Source organism: Rattus norvegicus, chromosome 1 (assembly GCF_036323735.1).
Source record: "Rattus norvegicus strain BN/NHsdMcwi chromosome 1, GRCr8, whole genome shotgun sequence".
Taxonomy (NCBI): domain Eukaryota; kingdom Metazoa; phylum Chordata; class Mammalia; order Rodentia; family Muridae; genus Rattus; species Rattus norvegicus.
In genome coordinates, this window is record NC_086019.1 from 258,961,347 (window position 1) to 258,985,919 (window position 24,573).

The following is a 24,573-nucleotide window of genomic DNA, read 5'->3' on the forward strand; positions in this document are numbered from 1 at the left end:
GTATGGTGATGTTTGTCCAGTCTTAGGATTGGCTGTTTCCTTGTTGTCCAAGGTCTGTGGAACCATCTGAGGATAATTCACAAGGAACAGGTCCAGTAGAAGCATCTGTGTCTGTGGGAGGAAGTTGGACTCAACAAGATGCTGAAGCACACATATGTATTTATTATAGGTAGAGAACGAGATTGAAGTGCATTTAGGAGAAAGAAGTTTCTTTTCTTGGATGTAAATTTGAAACACAGAGGAACCCCACCCTCTGGAATACATGGGAACTTTAGGCAGACATACTTACCTTGGTGGAGTCTATTTGGTTCATGAGAGGTAGACCTGAGTGGGTGCTCTGTATCTTATAAGTTTACAAAAGAGAAAACAACATGAGTTAACAGCATGAACATTCTTTAACACGAGCTTTTAGTGGAGCGGAAGGAACAAGAATTTGTGATTATGTAGTTGGATCATATAGTGGAATGTTAGAGTTAGGCAAATTTATAAGAACTCAAAAGTGTTAGGACAGTGGCAGAGTAAGAAGAGGAAATAGGAAGCATTTAATCAATGGAACCCATGCTTAGGGAAGGAAGTAACCGATTACATCTGTGAAAGCTTAAGTAAGAACTAGTTCTTAGAAACTGAGTTTAGGGGCCTGCATTCTAGGTACAGTCAAGCTACAGTTACCTTAGCTGTCAATGTAGTCAGAAATCTGAAGAAGAATAAACTATAATCTACCATTCATGTATTATTTGAAAAATGACAGAGTCCATCAGCCAACCGTTCCCTGTGGTCTCTGGGGTCTTCATGACAACTTGGGCAAAGTCAGTGTGACTGTCAAACCCAGAAGACGAACAGCCTTTTTCTCTGTGGAATACCTGGGACATGAGAAATGATTTACCTTGATTTAGATAAATCATTTGACTCTAAGGGTATCCAGTTTTGTCCACTGTATTTCTCAGTGATAATCATATCATAACACAGGCAGATTATTGAAGCTGTGCTCATATATTTTGAGACCTTGTGCAGTAAATTTGTTAAAGGCTTTGTGAGTTTCTGTCTGTCATAAACTTAAATATATTAATAATTAATATATTTCTGACAAGATTGAGGGCTATACCTATTGGTTACATCTGAATAGAGCACACCATAATTCAATGGCAGTAGCAAAAAATCATCATCGATCAAGACAGGATAGGAATGAAAATCTTAAGTGTCTTTGACATGTTGTATAAGTAGAGAAAAACAGGTTTGTTTTTTTTTTTTTTCTCGAGGCTGAAGCGGCCCCAAACAGAACTACAATTTTGCTCAGAAGGCAGGGACCAAATAGGGGAAGGCAGGGCCAAAGCTGCCTTTCTCCTGGCTTTGAGCCAAATAGGTAGGCTGGGCCCAGTGGCAGCTTTGGGAGGCAGAGTGCAGGAGAGAGAGAGAGAGAGAGAGAGAGAGAGAGAGAGAGAGAGAGAGAGAGAGAGAGAGAGAGAGAGAGAGAGAATAGAGCATGCACAAGTGCAGGGCAACAGGTGGATGCCGGCCTGGGAAAGCAAGTCTGACAAACAAGAGTCCCTGTCAGGACACAAGAGGAGGGGCCAGACCTGCTTTTCATGCTATGAACCAGTGGCTGTAGCAGCTGCAGCAGCAATAAGGGAGGCAGCAGGGAGAAGCCTATGCTACAATAGCTAGCAAGAGAGTGTTGGATCTCCGTGTAGTAGCAGGGGGGATGCAAACCTGCAAAGTTTCTAAGTTCGAGACTCCGCACCATAATGTGTTTATAAAAAGATAAAGATAAAGAGAGGGGGGATATGTTCAGTAAATGTATGGCAAAGTATGGAGGAAGGGGGTGCTTCAGGGGGCCCATGTTGAGACATCCCTTCCCCATAAGTGACCAGCTACATGATGGTATAATATAGAATAGAGTTTATTCAGGGCATGGAGAGGGGAGTCAAAAGGGTAATAGAGGGAGAGAAAGGCAGAGAGATAAAGAGAGACAGAGAGAGAGACAAAGAGAGACACAGAGAGAGAGAGACAGAGAGAGAGAGAGAAGAAGAAGAAGAAGAAGAAGAAGAAGAAGAAGAAGAAGAAGAAGAAGAAGAAGAAGAAGAAGAAGAAGAAGAAGAAGTAGTAATAGTAGTAGTAGAGGAGTAGAGGAGTAGAGGAGTAGATGCTGGCCGTGAGCACAAGGAGAGAAATGGGAGACGGGAATGGGGAGGGAGGGCAAGAGCAAGAGAGCAAGAGAGCAAGAGAGAGGGGAGGGCGTAAGAGCCCCTTTTACAGTGAGTCAGGCCTACTTGGCTGTTGCCAGGTTACTGTGGGGTAGAGTGTACACAGAATGCAAACAATAATCACTAATGTTTTGACTCTTTAAAGGAAGAAAGCTGAGAGCGTGCACTGCATATTTAAGAATCGTTGGATGTTTACCACACACTCCAGGTAGAAATTACAAATCTATGGGAAAAGGAAGGGAATCTGAGATGACTTAACAATGCCTCATATTTAATGTCAGGAATAATCTATTAGAAGCAAAAGAAAAAGACAGTAGAAGTACCATAGTGTTGTTCTTTGAAAACCTTGGAACTTTGAAAATCTTGATGCAAGGTACCATAGCAGCTTTTCCAAGAAAGGCTGGTTTACTTCTTTATGAGGATGTTCAACTATATAGTATCTTTTTATTTTACTTCTGGTATCTGTTTACTTAATATCAAAACATCTAAAATTAAATTATGCAATATGCTACATATTAAAGGAAAACATTTCGCCAGGAGTTCCTTTACAGCTCTTGTCATTAAGCAGTAAGTCTGAGTTTTATATTTCTTACTTGGTTTATATTTCTTTAACCAACAGGTAAGAGCAGAAGTATTAGGAATGTGAATAAAGAAAAAAAGATCTGTTATGAGGCATGAAGAAACTGCTTACAGAAGCTAGTCCATGGCGAGACACCTTGGAGAGAGGGATTATAAAGACAGATGTTATGGGCCTTTGCTTATATGCGTAACCTAGATTTACCTATATACGCACATGTGCATAATGAGTAAATGAAGGTAGAAAGATAGAAGTCTAATACTTAAGGGGAAGTTGAGCAGCAGCAGGGGGGAAGAAAGAAAGTAACAAGGAATGATTATTGAGGGGAGGGGTATGTGGGTATAAAAATACCATGTCGAAGTGTATTCTGTTAGACAATGAATACACTATAAAAGCGTATAGAGGTTCAAGAGAGCATCCTCCTTACATAATGGCCTCTGTCTTTTGGGTTACCATATTTTTCTACTTTCTTTCTCCATAGGCACCTTGGCTTTTCTTATTCTTTCTTTTCTCTTCACCTCTACTAAATATTTGATTCAAAGCTTTTACCAACAAAACTGTACCACATGTATGGGGTTACTTGGTGATTTAAATCAGTTTGCACTTGGTGAAGAAATTAGCACTCTGAGGATGGGGTATTAAGAATTTTGAATAACCAAACTAGATGTATTAGGACAAATAAAAATTATGTAAAATGTTTGCAGAACTCTACAGAACTGTAGACATGTTATACTTCTGGTTGGACGATTCCTCTGATAGAGATGTCTGGGTCACACCAGTGTTGTGTGAGCCTTTCCACCCATGACAACTATATTGAGCAACTATAGAAACACAGAAGACAAACAGCAGTTCTCTCTGTGCTTGCCCTGACTGTACCCATATAAAAGCTATGAAGTTTCTATCACTCTATTGTAAATGTTCCCTTCTATTGAATTTGCAAAATATATTCTATTTCTTAAATTTTTATTAAAATCACAAAAGACTATGTTATGACTTAAATGTTCCAAACTAAGATATTTTTACATGAATATTGTCATCTTATAATCTGGTCTCAGGTGAATAAATTAAGTTTTATTTTGCAGGAGTGCCAGACCAAATATAATGGAGTTTTCCCCTTCCGAAGATAATTTCTATGAATGCAGAAATATTTTAAGCATTATCTATGTGACCACTTCTCTTTGTTCTGCATGGCAACTACATTTAAATATATTCTGTATACTCTTTAAATGAGGCCTTCAGACTCAAACACAACCACTAAATAATGCAAACAGAATCAGACATAAACAGTCTAGTTTCAGGATCCAAACCCTGTATGACAGTCTTTTAATAAGATCCAGGTGTTCCTGGGAATAAATGTATGTCAGCCCCATCTCAAGATACAGTAGCAGAGTATCTTCAAAGAAAACTAAAACTCAAATGAAAAGTTTGTGCTAAAGTCACTTAATTAGCAATTTAAAGTTCTGCAACACAAATTGGATTATAATACATCCCAGTGGGAAGTCTTGCTTCCATGCATCAGAGACAGTAGTCACAGTTTCTAGTGGGTGGGATGTCTGCATGCGGAACAGCAGGGGCATGGGTTGGTACCAGTGAATGGCCTGGTGTTGTTGTAAGTCATCCAGTTACAGAGAATTAATCTGGGCTCTAAAGTTCACTAGCTGGGTGATGCTTAAAAATCAGACCACTAAGCTCCAGTTCCTCCTGTGAGAACAATCTGGGAATTAATTGTCTGCTGAATCTCTACTATGTGGTGGGCTCCATGAATACTCTACACACAGTACTTCATCTGACTACCAATGTTACCTCCAAGTTACAACATGAGAGCTTAAGGTTCAAAGATGTTATATAGCTTGACAGGAGACCAGGGCGATTAGGAAGAATTCCAATCCAATTCCAATTGCTGTTTAATCTCTCTTTTTCTGAGCTGAGCAATGGTGCCCCCTAATCCCAGTACTCTGGAGGCAGAGACAGCGTGATCTCTGTGAGTTTGAGACCAGCCTGGTCTACAGTGTTAGTTGCATTTCCATAAAAGGGTAGGCTCACAAATTCTGCATGAAATATTTGCAAGCAGAATTCTGGAGGCCATTAAAAATGTCACAAACCATAATCAAGTTGGTTTTATCCTAATGATCATCCAACATATGAAAATCTATAATTATGGAAAACATAAATAACACCTATGAATATGTATCACATGATCATAATAAATAAAAATAGGCCTCTAAGAAAGACCAGTACTGGGGCTGGGGATTTAGCTCAGTGGTAAAGCGCTTACCTAGGAAGCGCAAGGCCCTGGGTTCGGTCCCCAGCTCCGAAAAAAAAATGGTTGTTCTTGTCCAAACCCAGGACATTGAACTGCCTGAGGATCCAGCTATACCTCTCTTGGGCATATACCCAAAAGATGCCCCAACATATAAAAAAGACACGTGCTCCACTATGTTCATTGCAGCCTTATTTATAATAGCCAGAAGCTGGAAAGAACCCAGATGCCCTTCAACAGAGGAATGGATACAGAAAATGTGGTACATCTACACAATGGAATATTACTCAGCTATCAAAAACAACGACTTTATGAAATTCGTAGGCAAATGGTTGGAACTGGAAAATATCATCCTGAGTGAGCTAACCCAAACACAGAAAGACATACATGGTATGCACTCACTGATAAGTGGCTATTAGCCCAAATGCTTGAATTACCCTAAATGCCTAGAACAAATGAAACTCAAGACAGATGATCAAAATGTGAATGCTTCACTCCTTCTTTAAAAGGGGAACAAGAATACCCTTGGCAGGGAAGAGAGAGGCAAAGATTAAAACAGAGACTGAAGGAACACCCATTCAGAGTCTGCCCCACATGTGGCCCATGCATATACAGCCATCCAATTAGACAGATGGATGAAGCAAAGAAGTGCAGACCGACAGGAGCCGGATGTAGATCGCTCCTGAGAGACACAGCCAGAATACAGCAAATACAGAAGCGAATACCAGCAGCAAACCACTGAACTGAGAATAGGACCCCCGTTGAAGGAATCAGAGAAAGAACTGGAAGAGCTTGAAGGGGCTCGAGACCCCATATGTACAACAATGCCAAGCAACCAGAGCTTCCAGGGACTAAGCCACTACCTAAAGACTATACATGGACTGACCCTGGACTCTGACCTCATAGGTAGCAATGAATATCCTAGTAAGAGCACCAGTGGAAGGGGAAGCCCTGGGTCCTGCTAAGACTGAACCCCCAGTGAACTAGACTGTTGGGGGGAGGGGGACAATGGGGGGAGGGTGGGGAGGGGAACACCGATAAGAAAGGGGAGGGGGGAGGGGGATGTTTGCCCGGAAACTGGGAAAGGGAATAACACTCGAAATGTATATAAGAAATACTCAAGTTAATAAAAAAAAAAGAAAGAAAGAAAGAAAGACCAGTACTTCTTCACAATAAAGTCCTGAAGGAAAGGATGGAAAGCACATGTCTCAAGATAATAAGAGCTGTATATGGTGAACATTTTTAGTCAGAGGGAAATGAACTGAAGTAGTTATCTCTTCAGTTAGAAGAACTGAATTTCAGTCAGAAATTAAGAACAAGACAAATGGTGCGCTCCATTTGCACTTCTCTCCATGGTCTGGTCTTAGCTGTAGCAATGAGTCAAAGGAAAGAATTAAAAGAGTCTCCTATACTCAATGTCCCTAAGAGCTCAGCCAGAAAGTCCTTAGGCCTGATAAATACTTCATATCAAGAAGCATGATGCAAAGTCATGCATAACCATCAGAAGCCCCTCTATATGCTAGTCATGAACTTTGCCATGAAGAAATCAGGAAAAGAATCTCATTCCCAGTATCTTCAAAAATTTAAATATCTGCGATTAAGCCTATGCACAAGGTGAAAGACCTTTGCAGTGAAAAAATTTAAGATACTGAAAAATGAAATTGAAGAAAGGGAAAAAAAACAGAATACAGACATAAGTCCTATTCTACTTCTTTGGCAGAATTAATATTGTTTAAATGGCTTTATTGCCAAAGGCAATATACATAGTGAATGGAATTCATAAAAATTTCAATGAGATTTTTTACTGTGGCAAAAAATCCTAAAGCTTATGTGAAAACAGAAACAATTGAATAGCCAAGAAAATCCCGATCAAAAAGCACAATGTTGGACACATCATATTATGTGGTTTCAAATTTTGCTGGAGACCTGAGAGGAAAACTGTATGGTTCTGCCACAAAGGTAAGTATGGAGACCAGAAATAAAAATCAAATAGGATATAGGAATAGAAATGGAGGGCCCAGAAATAAACTCACAAGATAATAGCCATATAAATTTTGACAAAAGTGTCAAAAACTTGCATTGTTGAAAAAATAGGAATTTTAAAACCAGGACTTGGGAAAACAGAATGTCCATATGTAAGGAATGAAAATAGATCCATGTCTCCCACCATGTCCAACAGTCAACTCAATATGGCCTTTATGTGATAACTGTCACCTTGAAGTCACTAGAGGGAAACATAGGTAAAACTCTTAATATCATATAGACATAAATCAGGAGTTTCTGTTTAGTACAAAGATTTATCCCAAGAACTGGCAAATGGTTTCCACGAAACTAAAAGGCTTTTTCAGTCAACCATTAGACTGAGCACGGGGACGCCAATAAAGGAGTTAGGGGAAGGACTGAAGAAGCTGAAGGGGTTTTCAATGCCATAGTAAAAACAATATCAAACAACCAGATACCCCAGAGCTCCCAGAGACTAAACCACCAACCAAAGAATTCACTTGGACAGACCCATAGCTCCAGCTGTATATGTAGCAGAGGATGGCCTTGTGGGGCATCAATAGGAGGAGAGACCTTGGTCCTGTGAAGGCTAGTTGCCCCAGCATAGGAGAATGCCAGGGCAGTGAGGTAGGAGTGGGTAGGTAAGGGAACACCTCATAGAAGCAGGGGGAGGGGAATGAAATAGGAGGTTTGGGGAAGAGAAACTCGGAAGGGGGATAACATTTGAAATGTTAAATAAAATAACTAATAAAATTATTTTAAAGGCTTTTGTGTAACAAAAGCAGCAGTGTGAAAAAATAGTGCTCTGAATGGTAAGAATTACTGTGAAACATATAAAATAATAGATTCACATTGAGAATGTATGAGGAACAAAAACAGTCTAATGAACTGAATAGAAATTCTCAAAGAAGAAATATAAGTAGCTAGTAAATATTTTAAAAGGTGTTCCACATCCTTAGAAGTCAAGGAAACATAAATAAAATCTGTTTTCAGATTTTAATATAGGTCCAGTCGTAATAGGAGGGAGGGTAAATTAGTATAGCCACTATGGAAGGTAGTGTAGACATTCCTCAGAGAGCCAAACCTAGACCTGGCTATGAGTCCCAGGTGAGTATCTGAAAGATTTTAAGTCCATTACCACAAAAGTACACATAAAATGATAAAGTCATGAAAGGATGAAAAAAAAGCATGAAACTAGAGATCATTGTGTTAAGAGAAATAAGCAAGATTCATCAAGACAGATACCACATTTTCTCTCATAGGCAGAATCTAGATTTAAATATAGGTGTACATCATCCTGTGACGCAGTGTATGTGTGTATATGTGTGTTCCCTGAAAAGAGAAACATATTCATAATAAAACAGTAAAAAAGATATTAAGTGAGGCCCAAAGGAGGTATAAAGAAAAGGGAAGTGGGATTCCTTTGACCTAACTAGGAAGGAAACACGCTTCGATGTTGAAGAAAGAGGTCAGCAGAAGAAGAACAGGAGGACTGGGGAGAATGGTGGGTGAGAGATGAACAATGAATAATGTTGATGAATATCATGCATGTATGAAATTCTATGAAGATAACAATTCCCACCATAGAATAATTTTAGAGATATCGATCTAACATCCTTCTGCAATACATGCATAATTCCACAGTATGCATAATAACAAATATTGTAAACATTAGACAGTCCACCTGAATTATATAAACCAAATAAATTCATTTTGATTTTTATAAACCTGCTCTGTGTGTGTGTGTGTGTGTGTGTGTGTGTGTGTGTGTGTGCAATGTTTCTGTGATAGAAAACTGGGAAATGAAATAACCTGATCTGTAATCGCCTTCGGGTAGATTTGATCTAAAATGTAGACTACATCACTAGCATATACATTTAGCTAAAGTCTCCTCGGCTGTTTCCAACAGCATAATCACTTCTCTCCCTTTTGTTTCTTGTCTCATCCTTCTCAGTGGGACAAATATTAATCAAGCAATCAAGAAAGGACCCTGAAACATGAGAGAAGAATAGAACTTGACATGTGATCGTTCAATATAATTGAATAGTCAAGATTCCTACAAAGATATAGTCACACAGACAGTATTCTAAAAATATTGTGTAAAGAGAATCATGTCTTCAAAGAGGGAATTGCATGGTGGTTTTCATACTGATGTGCTGTGGCAAGAATAAAGTAAGAACTGAGGGAGGAGGAGAACAGGCAGGAAGAAGAGAACAACTGGAAGTTCCTGAAGTCAAGATAAAATACACCATGTACTCCAGCATCCAAGGACTGTATCCACGTGGCCCATGTACCCAGGGTCATGGACACTTACTTTCTGAGGTTCTCCTAAGCAACCACTATTAGAACGCACACAAGATTTGGGGTAAAGATGATTTTTTTGCTCTTTTTTAAAAATTTCTGCAGGAAGATATGTAATATTTAATGTCACATATAATTACATGGTAAATAAAAAAGGGTATGATCTATGCACATTTGGTTGCTGTTAAAATTCCATATAATAAGAACACAAAAAGCTTTGTTCAGAAGTAAAACCAAACTAAACAGACAATAAACAGGAAACCAATAGAGATTATTACTTTCCAAAGGCTGGTATACTGGAGAAATTATATATGTGTGCCTAGCATCCATTTAGAAATATACAATATACAAATTGCACCATGGAGACCCTTCTCTTTTATTTTAAGGTTTATTTAATGTACTATGCTTGGCTAATTGGAATCTTTCATGGAAGTAATTGATTTAAAGATGTCACTAGCACCCAAGTTAATGAAAGTAAAATATTTTGTTTTTCTGATTAGCTAAAAGCCTGGAATTATACATACACACACTATTTTTAATCTAGCCATTGTCTCCTGTGCTTGTTCCTCCCTCCCACAGTTCCTCATCTAGCTTCTTATCCCTTCTCTGAGAGGATGCTCCCCCATCACCAGGCCTCCCCTTTCCCTGGGGCCTCAAGTCTCTCCAGGATTAGGCACATTTTCTCTAACTGAGACCAGATCAGGCAGTCCTCTGCTATATACGTGTGCGGAGACACAGACGAGCTCATATATGCTGTATGGTTGGTGGCTCAGTGTCTGAACTTCCAGGGGTCCGAGTTAGTTGAGACTGCTGGTCTTCCTATGGAGTCACACTCCTCTGCTTCTTCCTTCCTTCCCCTTAGTCAGCCATAGGTGTCTCTGATGTTAGTCCAGTTCTTGGGTATAAGTATTTGCATCTGTCTCAAGTCAGCTGTGGGTTAGGCTTCTCAGAGGACAGCCATTATAGCCTCCTACCTGCAAGCACATCCTAGCATCAGTAACAGCGTCAGGCCTTGGTATATCCCCACAATGTGGATCCCCAGTTTGGCTGGTCACTGTACCACCTTATGGGGGATTCATCAGCCCTATCTTCAAGTTGTACTGCAGAGCAATACTGATAAAAAACCACATGGTATTGATACAGAAACAGGGAAGTTGGCCAATGGAATAAAATTGAAGACCCAGAGAAAAGACCACACACTTATGGACACTTGATCTTTGACAAAGAAGCCAAAAATATACAATGGAAAAAGAAAGCATCTTCAATAAATGATTCTGGTCTAACTGGCAATTTGTATGTAGAAAAATAACAATAGATCCATATTTGTCACCTTGCACAAAACTCAAGTCTAACTAGATCACGGACCTCAACATGAAGCCAGATACACTGAATTTAACAGAAGAGAAAGTGGGAAAGAACCTCAAACTCATTGGCACATGATGAAATTTCCTAAACAGAACTTCAATGACTCAGGCTCTAAGATCAACAATTGATAAGTGGGACCTCATGAAACTGAAAAGCTTCTGTAAGACAAAAGCACAATCAATAGGACAAATTGGCAACCTAGAAAATGAAAACAAAACTTCACTAACCCCACATGCGACAGAGAGCTAATATTCAAACTATATCAGGAACTCAAGAAACTAACCTTCAAAATTCCAAATAAGTCAATTAAAAATGAGGTACAGAGCTAAACAGAGAATTCATAACAGAGCAATTTCCAGTGGCCAAGAAGAACTTAAGAAATATTCAAAGTCCTTAGTCATCAGGAAAATGCAAACCAAAACCACCCGAGATTCCACTTTACACCAATCAGAATGGCTACGATCAAAAACTCAGAAGACAGCACATGCTGACGAGGATGTGGAGAAAGAGGACCACTCCTCCATTGCTGGTGGGATTGCAGACTGGTGAAACCTCTCTGGAACTCAATCTGGCAGGTCCTCAGAATATTGGAAATAGATCTACCAGAAGGTGCAGCTATAGCATTCTTGGGCATATGCCCAAAAGATGTGCCACAATAGGAGAGACACACATGCTCCATGACGTTAATAGTGACCTTATTTGCTTCAGCCAGAAGCTGAAATCAGCCCAGATGTCCCACAACAGAAAAATGGATAGAGAAAATGTGGTTTAGTACACAATGGAATACTATTCAGCTATTAAGAAGTCAGCGTCATGAGTTTTGCAGGCAAATGGATGAAACTCAACAATATCATCTTGAGTGAGGTAATTCAGACACAAAAAGGATAGGCTTGGTATGTACTCACTAATAAGTGGATATTAGCCCAAAATAGAGAATACCTAGGATAACAAGTAGTAAGGCCAGGTGAGGATGCTTACTTAGTAGAGGGAAGAAAATAATCACAGGATGTAGAGGAAGGGAGGGATTTAGGCGGGAGAGGGGAAAAGGTGAACAAGATCAGGAATGGGGGAATGGACCGGAGAGGAGCCCAGAGGGCCAGCAGAATGAATGGAAATACGCAACCTCAGAGGATGGGAGGTGGGGAGACTCTCTAGAAAGTACCAGAGACCTGGGAGGTGAGAGACACTCAGGACTCAATGAGAGTGACCTTAGGTGAAATGCCCAACAGTGGGGAGAGGGAACTCACAGAGTCCACTTCCAGTAAATAGGCAGATGGTGTTACCAACCCACAGTAAAAATTTCTGACCCAGAAGTGTTTCTTTGTGAAAGAACTGCAGGGACAAAAATGGAGAAGAGACTGAGGGGAAACCCTCTTAAGAATATAATCTTGTGTTCTTGTATAATCTCAGTCCTCAGGGGTGATACAGAGGCAGGAAGATCACTGCTGCGTTAGACCAGATGGTCAACACAGCACCAACAGGTCAAAAAGTAAAGACAGAAGGGAGAGATGAAGACAGGAGCCAATTCCAATGACAGGATTTTATGATCTCAACATATCTGTGAATAAATTAAACTCCAATAATGATGCTTTCATTTCTCTAGCTTCTAGAGGGGTAGGTGCATATGAGATTCCCTTTAGCTTAAGTCTTTTCCCATTAGGCTGTATTCAACTGAAAAGTAGGAAATTCACAAGAATAAGAGGTGAACATCTTGCTCTCAGGAATGAAAACAGAGCTAACAGTGTTAGCCCCATGTGAATAAAGAATCAACCTTTCTATCAAATAAAAGTCCCGTATATGTCAAAAGCTATCACCAATGCCTCAGAACAACATGGCGTGTTTAGTTTTATAAGACATCTAACCAAAATCAAGAAACCCTTTATTCCTCTGTGTTGGCTCATCAGCTCTAAACTGATATTGTTTGTGCTGATAGATATCGCTTGGGACTGCTTCATGCTTGTTTTGTCTCAGACAAGGGATTTTCTCTTCCTGCAGTTTCGCTTGTATCATTGGCATGGCAACAGCATTAGAGATGGATTCCTGTGATTCCCCTTTTTTTGAAGCTTCTGAAAGGGTAGCTGCCACATAGTAACTACTGGTCAGAAGACAACTGATCGTGGACTTAATAGTTCATGTAAATTATAGATGGATTGTTTTAATAGCCTTCTTCATCAGACTCTCTTTCATCATAGGACAAGGAAATGTTTTTTTAAGGAGACAAGATAAAGGCATGGCTATGTAAGGTTCTGCATGAGAGTTTAGCTAGAAATTAATATTGACCTGGAAGCCTGCCACGCTAATAATGTTGGTTTAAAATAAATAAATAAATGAATAAATAGTAAATAAAATGAGTAGAGATGATAATTGAATATATACTGCTATTGAATAGAAGTTTTAATGTTAATAAATCATCCTGAGTTACTTTGAGTGCTATTAAATAATTTGTAGCTCTTAAAATAGTCAGATCAGCATTTTTGTGACAATAAAACCAATACAAGCTAAAGTTTCAGCTCATGGTGGGGCCAAGAACTTGACATTGTTAATAGAAAGGGTAATTTTTCAAAAGGGCCAGAAAACGAAGCAGAATTTAGTGGTTAATTTTTTTTTGTATTGACCTCAGCTTCGTGTACCCAATCCAGTTATGATGTGTTCATTGCAAATAAATCAACAAACTAAAATAAAGCCTAAAAATTATCAGTGCAATGCCAATTGAGTTTATTTCAAGTAATTATTTCAAGTATCATTACTGGTTATCAGTAACGTATACATTGTTGTGGCAGTTGCCTGGTTTCTGTGAAAGTTGATGTGAGATAAGGTTATACTGGTCACAGGTACAGAACAGCAGAGAATTTTATTGAATCCACCCAAAACACCATCCTACAGTGAATGGAACCGTGATCTGTTATTAATCTTTATTGCTCCTCTAGCTTAGATAGTGTGTGTCAGCCAGGTTAGCAAAGTGTAGCTCCCCATCCCTCTTAAAGGCAAGCTCCCCAGGTAGACATGCAGGAGATAAACAGAGGCCCAGGAGAGGTGTGTATGCACTGACCATGTGCTCACAACTTCGCTGAGTCTATGAGTTTCTTCCCCATTCAGCACATTCCACTGGTCCGTACTTTATGATCCTTCAAGTGTCCTGTCAAGTATGTGGCATCCCTGTCAGTAGACAAAGAAACATTGGTCTTTTGTGATGATGCTTCCTAGATGTTAAGCCCTGGAAGCTTTGTTAGGAGACAGGAGTTTGTAGTTCACATGAGATTCCCTTTGCTTGCCGATAGGGACCCAAAGGCTTCTCCTAACCCAATCACTTCATGACTGTTTCTTTCTCTAAATGCCCATAACACACAACCTCCTGCTTTCGTAGCTGCTAGCTTTTCTTAGTGTTGAACAAAGAGCAGTCATATCCCTGCCAGTTTCCTTAACACATTTAATTATGCTACCATCCCTTAAGCCACAGGGACTTCATTCTTCTCACCCTACCTTCATGTAACCACTTGGTAAGAATGAGCACTTCTAACATTGAGACATACTTTTCCATCATTCATAATCTCATGTTACACTCAGGAGTTTCCTTCCTCAGCTCTCTGCTTTCAGTGTCTTAACTGTACTTTGGACTACATCATGAATTTTTACAAATACAATTGTGCAAGCATTCATTTCAGAAAGATTTCCTGTTTCCTAATAACCTACAAACATGTCTCCTAGTTCCTTCGACCTCCCCTTATGTCTGCGGTGTTTCGTATGGAACCCAGGCAATACACAATGTTTAGAGCATATAACTGTGAGTCTTTTATTCCATGGGATAAAGGACAGGGAGATCACTGGGCTTTTGTATATATACATTCTCATCATGATATTGCACGGTGAATTACTTTGATACTTTCTAATGTTTGACGTCCATTATCCTTGAATAAGTATAATAGAGGTGTATCAAGTCTATCAATGAGGCGATGAGAAAACAGGAAATATATTACGTGTCACTTCTTAAGTGGTGACAAATATTTTACCCTAGATATGCACATGAGATAGATCAGTGTGGTATGCAGAGGGGATGACTTTATGTATAATCAAGTCCATTCTTTGTCATTTGCTTTACTGAGACCAAGTCACTGTCAATAAGAAAGAAGTAGTCTATAAAGAGTTTGGATCACGGTATTCCATGAGATTCTGAAAATCCATTTCCTCTCTAGTTTTGGTCCAGGTTCCCATTGTTATGTGCCTGCCAACTGGGTTTGCTCCAAATCCCTCCGAGTAATCTGTTCCTACTAAATTTACCATAGATCTAGCACATCTCAAACACAAATAATTTCTGCCTTGACACTTCCTTTCCTTTGATATGAATAGCACCATTAACAAATATTGAATCCAAACCGATTTCACAATGTTTACCACATGCTCAGCCTCGTTTTAGCATCAAACCTATCAAGTGATATAAAATGTATTCCCTGCCTTACACTTATGACCATGTTTCTAAGTCCTGGCAAACCTTGGCTGAGAATTGTAAACTTGAGCTTCTCTCTCTCTCTCTCTCTCTCTCTCTCTCTCTCTCTCTCTCTCTCTCTCTCTCTTCTCACTAAATGTTCCTTACTACTGCCATATTTCCACATTCTTCAATTCTCTCTGTGCACAAAGTTTTATTTACAAAGGTCTTAGGTCTAAATTAAACCATCTGTGCATAAGTCTGTTCAATAATGTTAGTATGAGACTGGCAAACCCATTATCCTTTAACTTTTCCTCAAGTTTTGATGTTTCTTAAATCAATGTAAAAAAATGATGCCCTTACAGCAATAACTATGAGTTCCAAGAGCTAAAACCAGGACAGAGGAAGGTCACAGGAGGTTGTAAGGTGCAAGCAAATGTGAGAAAAAGCTATAAGTGCGTAAGGCTTATGTCATTAATCAGCACACAAACTTCTAAGCAGTCAGACAGTGTCAGGCATCAAACCATATTCCAGCACACACAGGCTGTGCAAAAGCAAGCACAGGAACAGACATGGACAAGCATCTGGGCTGCGGGTACTCACACAGACTGACATAGGCTGGCCAGCAACAGCAAAAGGCAAGGACCAAAGGCAATGGCAAAAGCATGTACTTCTGTTCACCAGGCTATGCTCACACAAGAGTAACAATTTGTCAGGGTTAGAAATGTATGTAAAATACATATTAGAAACATATAAATATAAGCATATATATGTATATATACACATTCTCTCTCTCTTTCTCTCTCTCTCTCTCTCTCACACACACACACACACACACACGCACACGCACAAACACACGTGCATGCATGTAGACACACGCACTTTTGGGTTCTCTGGACAGGCCCTGTCAGCCATCACTAGCTGATTCATACTAAATATTAGTGCCATGCACTCTAAATATGAATGGGAACTTGCATCATTCTACTCCCTACAATATCCCTCTTCAAAGATGATGTTTTACATGGTGGACAGTTTTTGAAAACAAATAGTCACTAGAAATTACATAATTCTTATCTCATATTGCATACTTCCTCACAAACTTTATTTTCATTGGCTCTAATCCTATTAACAGCTTGATGTAATAAATAAAGAAAAGATATGTGTGTGCATATGTCCATATGTGTGTACATATATATGCATGTGTGTGAGTGCATGTGCACTTGTGTGTATTTCACAAATCTCTTCAACTTTAGGACATCCCCCATTTTCAGTTGAAGTTCTGACGCAGTTCCTATGTCTAATAAAATTTAACATGCTCTTCTGATCCACAAATAAGTGCGAGTTCCTATCCTGAAATGCAGGGCATTTGTCTTCTAACCCTCATCTTTCTTCATCATCTTCTGTCTTGTATTCTAACTCTGCCACTTCTAGAGCAACTCATATCTATTTTACTTCCCTAAGGAAAAAGTATGGTTACTCCAGGGGATCAGATACAAGATATTAACTAGGAGATTATCTGTGCCTTGATTAAAGACCCCATTTGCTGAAAAATGCAGAATGTCACTTATATTAAAAATAGGTGGCACAAGTGGGTCACAGACCACTTTTTTGTCACTGCACCATTTTTTGTCAGTTATCCACCTACTCATCTTATGATTGTACCCACACTTGCCAATTCTCTCTCATATCTTTTTCTCTCCCTTGCATACATGGGGAGTACATATATGCCATGGGCACCTACACTGATATAGGAATCATTGCAAATAAATCAACCAAGTTTTATAATTCATCCCATGTGTATATGTGTGTATGAGAAAGAAAGGGCTTAATAGAGAAAAAGGAATATTTCTATTCCTTGAGAAAAGTGTGTGTGTGTGTGTGTGTGTGTGTGTGTGATACCAAATACATTTTGTTAATGTTATTTCCATTAATTAACCTCTCTTCTTTTCCACTGAAAGCCTTATCCTTCCCAAGAAGCCTCCCTTCTGATTTCAGAGGTTTTTTTTATCCCCTGTGACCTTCTGAGTTTAATTGTAGTAGCCTGCAAAAGAATAAGTGAAGGAATAAATTATGAAAACATGGGTTACTAATCAATGACTATACCACTAAATCTAATAATTACCTTTCCCAGTAGTCAGCCTTTTCCTCTACTCTCTCCTGTCCTGTATCTCCATGGTCCCAGTTATGTTCAAACCTCGCAGTTTAAACTTTCTTGGTAGAGAATAGTTTCTTGAGTCCAGTGAAATCCAATCTTTGGTTAACTCAAATCCTGAAGGCTTCAGCTTCCAGCCTGTGTTTGCCAACATAGGACTAGAATCTTTCAGCCTCTGAGATTTTCTGCTGAATAAGCTCACCCTTTCTAGTTCTGTCTGAATTCTGGGTGACTGGTTCAACTCAGCTGTTCTAGCTCAAAACTTCTCTCCAAGCTGACTGAACTGAATGGAACTGCCCTGCCCTGAAATGAACTGAACTCAAATGACTTACACTAACTGAGCTACCCTCCCTCCCTGACTCATGCTGTGCTGGTCTTAAGTAGTCTCTCCTTTCTATCTCTTCCTATGAGAGTTGAGTGTATACTAACACTTATCTATCTGTCAAATCTTTCTCTGATTCCGCCCTTTGCTTGTCTCTCAATTAAAATCAACTTTAGACATGGCTGCTTCCTTCTACAAACTAATTTTACCTTCATTCCTTGGGATTAAAGGTGTGTACTAAATAAGGGCAGGGTCTGTCTGTATTTCAGCCAGAGGGATTAATGGTGGATCATTCCAGTTGGATCACAAAGACTTAGAAATTATTAGGATGGGATCCCTTGCGAGAGCAGCCATGTCGCTGGATTAAAATCTCTCTACAGTACAGTACTTCAGTCACTTATTCTGAGAATTTAACATCTTGTGACTGAGAAAGGTCAAATGTAGCAATAATCTACAGGTATAAAGATCGCAGCAGTAAATATACCACGACAAAAGACAAATACCTAAAAACAAGTTCCTGACTTCATTCTTTTAACAAAACAAAAGTAGCAAGTTCCCCCTTACAGCTTATGAATTCCCCAGGCACAGGGGCTCATGACTAGGCTTTTTATACTAGAAATGAGTTCCCTCCTACAGATGATCATTGGCTACCCCCATAAAAATCATGCCACTATTATAATCAGTTAGGCCATCTTGGCAGGCGATTCATTACTATATCTTGTGGATTTCCCAGGGGATTAGGGAGACTTACGACTTTTCTCTCTGATCATCCTTCATTGCTCTTTCTAGTACACTGAGTGTTATCCAGAAAAGAAAGGAATTCTCGGGCAGTTTCAGCTTAGTTTCTTTCACTACAGTACACAACCCAAGTATGTACTTCCTTTAAGAATTGAGCCATGCAATACAGTTCCTGTGAACAGTCCGGAGCCATGCCAATGGCTTCTTGGGGTTTGAGGACCTCTAGCAACTGTCTGACCAACTCCAGGGAGGTTCCCCATGTCTCTCATTTACCTGAGAGGAGCACTGTGCACCACAGTGCCACTATTTACATTTTCCTTTTAATTGTTAGTTTAATACAGTTAAAAAAGAGTGTTTCTGTGGGACTTTCTCTTTCATCCTCTTCTCTACCCTCTGCTTTCCCCTATGGCCATGAAGAGCATTTGTGAAGTCTAGCCATCTTCTAGCTGAAGTTACAGAACCAGACAACTGTCATGCATTGCAAAGTAGCTCATTCATTTCCATGACAACTCATGATAAAAACAGCATTTATAACTTCAGGTGAAACAAAAATAATAGCAAAAGATGAACTTTTAAAAGCATACTTTTTTCTATTCAACTGCCTTGAAGAATTAAAATACAAAACAGTACGTGACAAAACCTACATACAGAAATTAGCCAGGATTCTTTCAAAACAATGTGGGATTTTATTATAGAAAAGGCCCTGAAGCACTGAAAAGCTATTTAAGATTCAACAATCAAGTAAACAAAATTTGCTCAACACTCTGCATTGTTATTTCAGTAATGAAGGGTTTCAAAGACTCGGGCAGTACTAACATTCTAGGAGGCAGGCGGTCATCTTCAATTTAAGATTTTGGTTAATCTTAGTCCTGGCTTGCCTCACTCCTTACAGATCTCATGTTCTTAAAACCTGCCACTCTGAGTGCAAATCGTGCCTTTTTATGTGACCTCTCCACTCCCAAATAAAATGAGTTCCAAAATTTTCTTCTCGAAATCATTTATTAAACTCTCATTGTACAGGGAAACAAAGAAATCTGGAGGAAGCTGGCTGAATTTGGAAGGAGGATAAATGCAATGAATACCAGTCTTTACTATATTTTCATCACTGATCTCATTCATGAAATTAGTTAAGCAAAACCCATCGAATTACCTAGATTATCAAAATATATATTTATATTTTAACAGTGAATAAGCATTTTTCTTGTTGACCTTGTGGTCACTTCTTATTTATAATGCAACTTTTCTGACACCTTTTATAAATAAAGATCTGAAATCAGTGATGTTCTCTCTCTTGTAGTATACAAAGCAAATGATTGAAAAACAGAATCAATTTTGAAATCCTAGTCCTGCAATTTCTCAGCTGTATGTCTTGGGAAAACTAACTGAAACTCTCTGTAGATTTCCTCTCTGTAAAATAAATGTGATTCCCCCCAATCTAGAAGTTGTGTGAAGGAATATGAATTCACTTATAATTCTTCACAGAGCTCAGAGCAACCCAGTGATAGTTGTGGCTGCAATGTTTATTATTTTCCCAATGATGATTTTCTAGCATGTGTATTGGTCCTGACAGAAAGAAAGGTCATTTTCCTAACCTTAGATAGAGATCATTTTGCTAAAAGGCTGTATTTGGAACCTGGAAAAAAAAACAGAAAAGATAGAAACAAAATTATTTATGGACAATTCTACCACTCAAGTCAGATTTTTGAATGTGAGGTTCAAGTTTTATTACTGGTATGAGATAAGAAACAGCTGCTTGAGATCTGTGACTGTGACCTGGCTGTAGGACATTTGACTGCATGAATTACCTCTTTGTGTTTCTTGGTAGCACAGTGCTTAATGCTGCAGTATTGTAAAGTCATACTTTACAATATATTTATGAAATAATAAGTTGTGGTTGGTAGAGGGTTAGTTAGATCAGTCAACAAGATTCTCAGGCTGTATAACTTCAGTGGTCAACTCAAGTAATCAATAGTTATTATAGTCCATAATAGATTAAATCATCTTTCACTTAACCTAAGTGGATAATTTTCCCACTATTATAAGATTCAATTGTTTAAAGATAAACTGTTTCCTAAAATCGAGCAAGCAAATCTATAAATGAGTTCTGAAACCTTGCTATTTTAACCCGATATAAATATATTTCTTTGTGAAGCAGATTCTGGACTTACAGAATATCCATTTGTATGCTTGGATACTCCACCAAAGAAAAAGCTTCCACACAATTAAACTAAATGTTTAATCCTGCCTCCATATCTACATAATAAACCATACCCCTTCACTGTGGGTCAGTGCAGACCAGTTATGGCTTCTAACAAGTTGTACCTTCAACCTTGATCTCAATTTCCAAATTACAATAATTTTAAGGGGATAGAAAGTTTTCCAATTGTCAAATTGCAAATGGAACCTTAAGAACATGTAGCCTATTTTAGTATGAGCCTTCTATCTCTGTGGAATTAAAGGAAATGGTTCTATCAGTTATGCAGTTCGGAGGTTGACCCAGTACATAATGGCTAATATAATTACTTTTGAGATTGAATAATGTATTTATGCATTATAAGTCCAAACTATTTTTTCACAGTCCCAGCTAAAGTAGAAGAACGCAATGCCTGTGCTTGTATCTCTTATGCCTGCCAATTTTTACCTCAATCACATGATACTCACTAGAAGTGTGAGCCAACATAACCAGACTCAAATCAGTAAATCATTGTCCTTAATACTGAAATTACTGAAATACTAAAATTGTTGGTAGCAGCAAAACTTGTATCTCTGTTCCTTTTCTAATTATTTTCCAAATTACATATGAAAAAGACTACATTGAGAACCTCCATATCAGCATTGCAATTTACATGTAGATATTTGAATACAATGAACAATATAATGAATGTAAAATATGTTAATAATTGTGCATACATATACTAATGTACATTAAAGAGTATGATATCAATTGATGATTAAAATATCCTTTTTTTAAAATGTCAAATTTATCTGGTCTGAAGATAAATGACTCAGCTCTTCCAGAAGCATATTTGTAAAGTAAATCCAATAGATTTCCGACAGTAATCCATATGAGGAAAAAGTAAGTCGAAAAACAATTTATTGGCTCAAGGAAATTTGAATAATGGTGAAGAATTTGAACAGTTTAAAGTAGAGAATAGTATTGCCTATTCACAACTGCCTTATCCAATTGTCATGAATAGTTGAGTTGATTTGTTAGGGATTCACAATAATCAGTAAAAATATAAATGAACTTAAAAAAAATCTCTCCAACAGAATCAATTGTCTGTGGAAGAGTAAAATATCTTTCCTCAACCTGCATTGGAACGTGTGAGAAGTGGAGGTGAGTATGGAAAATATACGGGCCAGAGAGAAAATGAAGCAGATTGAGTTTTAATGGCCTCTGCAAAAAAGAAATTGAAGAGGAAATAAAGACAAAACAGAATAAGTTCATGAGAACAGATACAATATCTATTTTCATTGACCTATATTCTTGTGACATTTTAATCTGATATTGTAAGCAATGCATGAATAGGATAGAGCAAATTGGAAAGACACAAATATAATGCATTTGATACCATATGAAAATGAAGAGGAACTTGGTCATATTGGATCTACAGTCAGAAGATAGAGGTCAGGTCAATTGTTCCTTTTGAGACAACAAGGATCACAGTCCAGGGAATGGTGACACCCATAATGGGTAATTTTTCTCACCCCAATTAACCTAATCATGAAGCTTGTATTTTCCATTAAATTTTCTATACAGAAGACATATAAAGTATACATTTACATGAGTATTACACCAGATAAATAAGGGTACTTTGACTATCAGTTTGTAACAACAGGCTTCATTTAATTCTGTGTTCTAGTGTACGACTCAGTGACTGAATAGTATCTAATCTTCAAATCCAATCTCAGAGACATTCTTGGAAATGAAAATAAGAAACTGATTCATAAAATATTCAAGAAAAGGTGGTGAATATCTTATGTAACCTACAAAGACAGAAACAACTCTTGATTTGCTGGTAACAAACTGAGTTGTGCTTGTTTAATGTGTTTGGCTTCAACCAGTGCTGGACTTGAACCTTGGCTTGCTGTATTGCAACTCTATATCCTTGAATAATTTTCTCTTTCCACCACACAATATGCCCATTCCTAACTGTTAGGATAAACTTCATCTCATGATGATCTTCTTTGTTGATGACTGGATCTTTACATTTTAACTACGTAAGCAGGAGACAGGGCTGCACCCAGACCTCTAGAGGTTTACTCCTGCTGAGCTCGATGCATTCTCAGCCTATTGCACTGAATGCCTGCTGAGGGAATTTAGGGCTTATTTCTTTGCTTGGGTTTGGTTGAGCTCAGGAGACAGGGAACTGTTCCAACTTCTCATAAATAATGTGTCCTCGATAAAATTCCATCTAAAACTTTAGTAAAATTGAACAGAAGCTATCCCTATAGGGCACCTTGGGTAGATCAGAGCAGAATATCACAGAAACTTATCTCCCATCTTTTCAGATCATCAAACTAAATAATGAATCTGAAGTTTCCTGGTGTCTCTCCTGACATGAAGTTTAAATTAGATGTGGTATCCCTTGGGTACCATTCAAAGGCTCTCTAATGACAGCGTAAAAATATTGAGAGAGGCTAAATGAGATTCCTTTACTTAAATATACATAGCTATATGTGTACTATCTTCAATGAAATAAAAAGAAAAAGCTAGTTTCAAAGTTAATATCCCTCTCTCTCTGCTTTCCTTTATATATGCATGCCAATAATTCCAAGGTTTCACAAGATAGATATTTATAATTACTACGTATTTCATTTGCTTGAAAAAAACAGCATTAGAAGGTAAAAATTAGATTTTAATGAACAATTCTTTGGAAGGATGTCACAAATTGGTATCTAGAGGGTATAATCATGACTTAAAAATCAAGTAGATTAAATGAGTCTAGGAAAGACTAGATAAAGATAAAAATAACTTCAAAGACAGGCCTTCTTCAACCACTTTTCCTACCCCCCTGTGGGGGGCTGAAGTGGAAAGGAAAAAAATAAGAAGGAATAATAAATGTGTACTTTAAAATGTAATCTGTGTTTTAATTCTTTAGAGTTGATAGGGAAAATTTGTTTTGACAATTTTATAGTTGTGATTTAGCACAGTAAATTAAACCTTTGTCATCAAATAAATAGACACTTGGTGATGGGTCTTGAAATGGCCTTTCACAGACTACGGGCCAAACTCTGGTTTGGCTTATTACGTGAGTCCAGTACCACGTCAGGAGAAGTTGGTGACCAAGGTAAAGTGGAGGAACAGTCTTTCCAATGCAGCCTTGGAGGAGATCTGCTGCAGATGTGGATAAAAATAGTACTGGAGAATAAAGCTGAGATTCCAGCTGTGCACTCTGCTAAACTCTCCAGATATGTAAGAAGAACAAACTAGAGGAGCTGTAGGAACAAGGAGTCTTAAGAATACGAAGCTAGGATGGTTTTGCCTCAGTTTCTACTACCAAAAACCGTTGTGCATCATGTCATAATAACAACTCATTTTCAAATTACATTTAGGTTTCTAAACAATACCTTATATTTTTAGAATGAAGAAAAGAAGAACATGACCAACCTCTGTCTGCTCGCTGACAATGATGAAGTATCAGGCTTTTGATTTCAAAAGCTAGTTTAAGTTTGAAGTCACTATGACTACCATTTTGTGCATGCAACAGATTGTGAAGGACTTATGTTATTCTTGTACTGGAGCAAGAATTAGAGTTCTTTTGAGTTAATGGTGGAGTAATCCTCAGCACCCATTCACGTTCGTCCATGATCCTCTTTTCCTTTTCTAAAATATATCTTACTTTCTACAGTCTCAGCTTGAAATATCCCTCTATTTCCTATGATTATTTTTATTTTAAAAATGAAACAAGGAACAGCATTTTTATAGCTTCATCTTTGATAGTTCACAGTTTTGTTATGAGGCTACCAACAGTACATCATTTCAAAATCTGATCACCAGAGCAGTTTGTGATACTTTAGATCTCTGTGTGGTATTATTAGTTTTATGCAGTGAGTGAAGACATATGCACATGAGTTCATGTACACGTGCACAGTGATTAGAAAATGAACTCATATAATGTCAATAGGGAAAACCAGGCACATTAGCAGATAAAATATACACATATATTTTTATGGTCTTCTTTTCCCATCTTCTAATAATCCTATGTATATAAATAGATAAATTTTCTCTTCTA

General features: G+C 38.2%; 1 long non-coding RNA gene across 3 annotated transcripts in view; it reads left to right on the top strand.

The window, feature by feature from the left end:
- Positions 1-2,285: 2,285 nt before the first annotated feature.
- Positions 2,286-24,573, top strand: part of LOC102554215 (uncharacterized) — a 31,765-nt gene continuing 9,477 nt past the window's right edge. The window contains exons 1-3 of one of the 3 annotated variants that reach the window (XR_010063288.1): positions 2,286-2,409; positions 8,994-9,404; positions 21,608-21,674. This is a non-coding gene — a long non-coding RNA (uncharacterized LOC102554215). The remainder of the gene's footprint in view (positions 2,410-8,993; positions 9,405-21,607; positions 21,675-24,573) is intronic. The other 2 variants (XR_001836167.3, XR_010063289.1) reach the window with 2 other exon arrangements.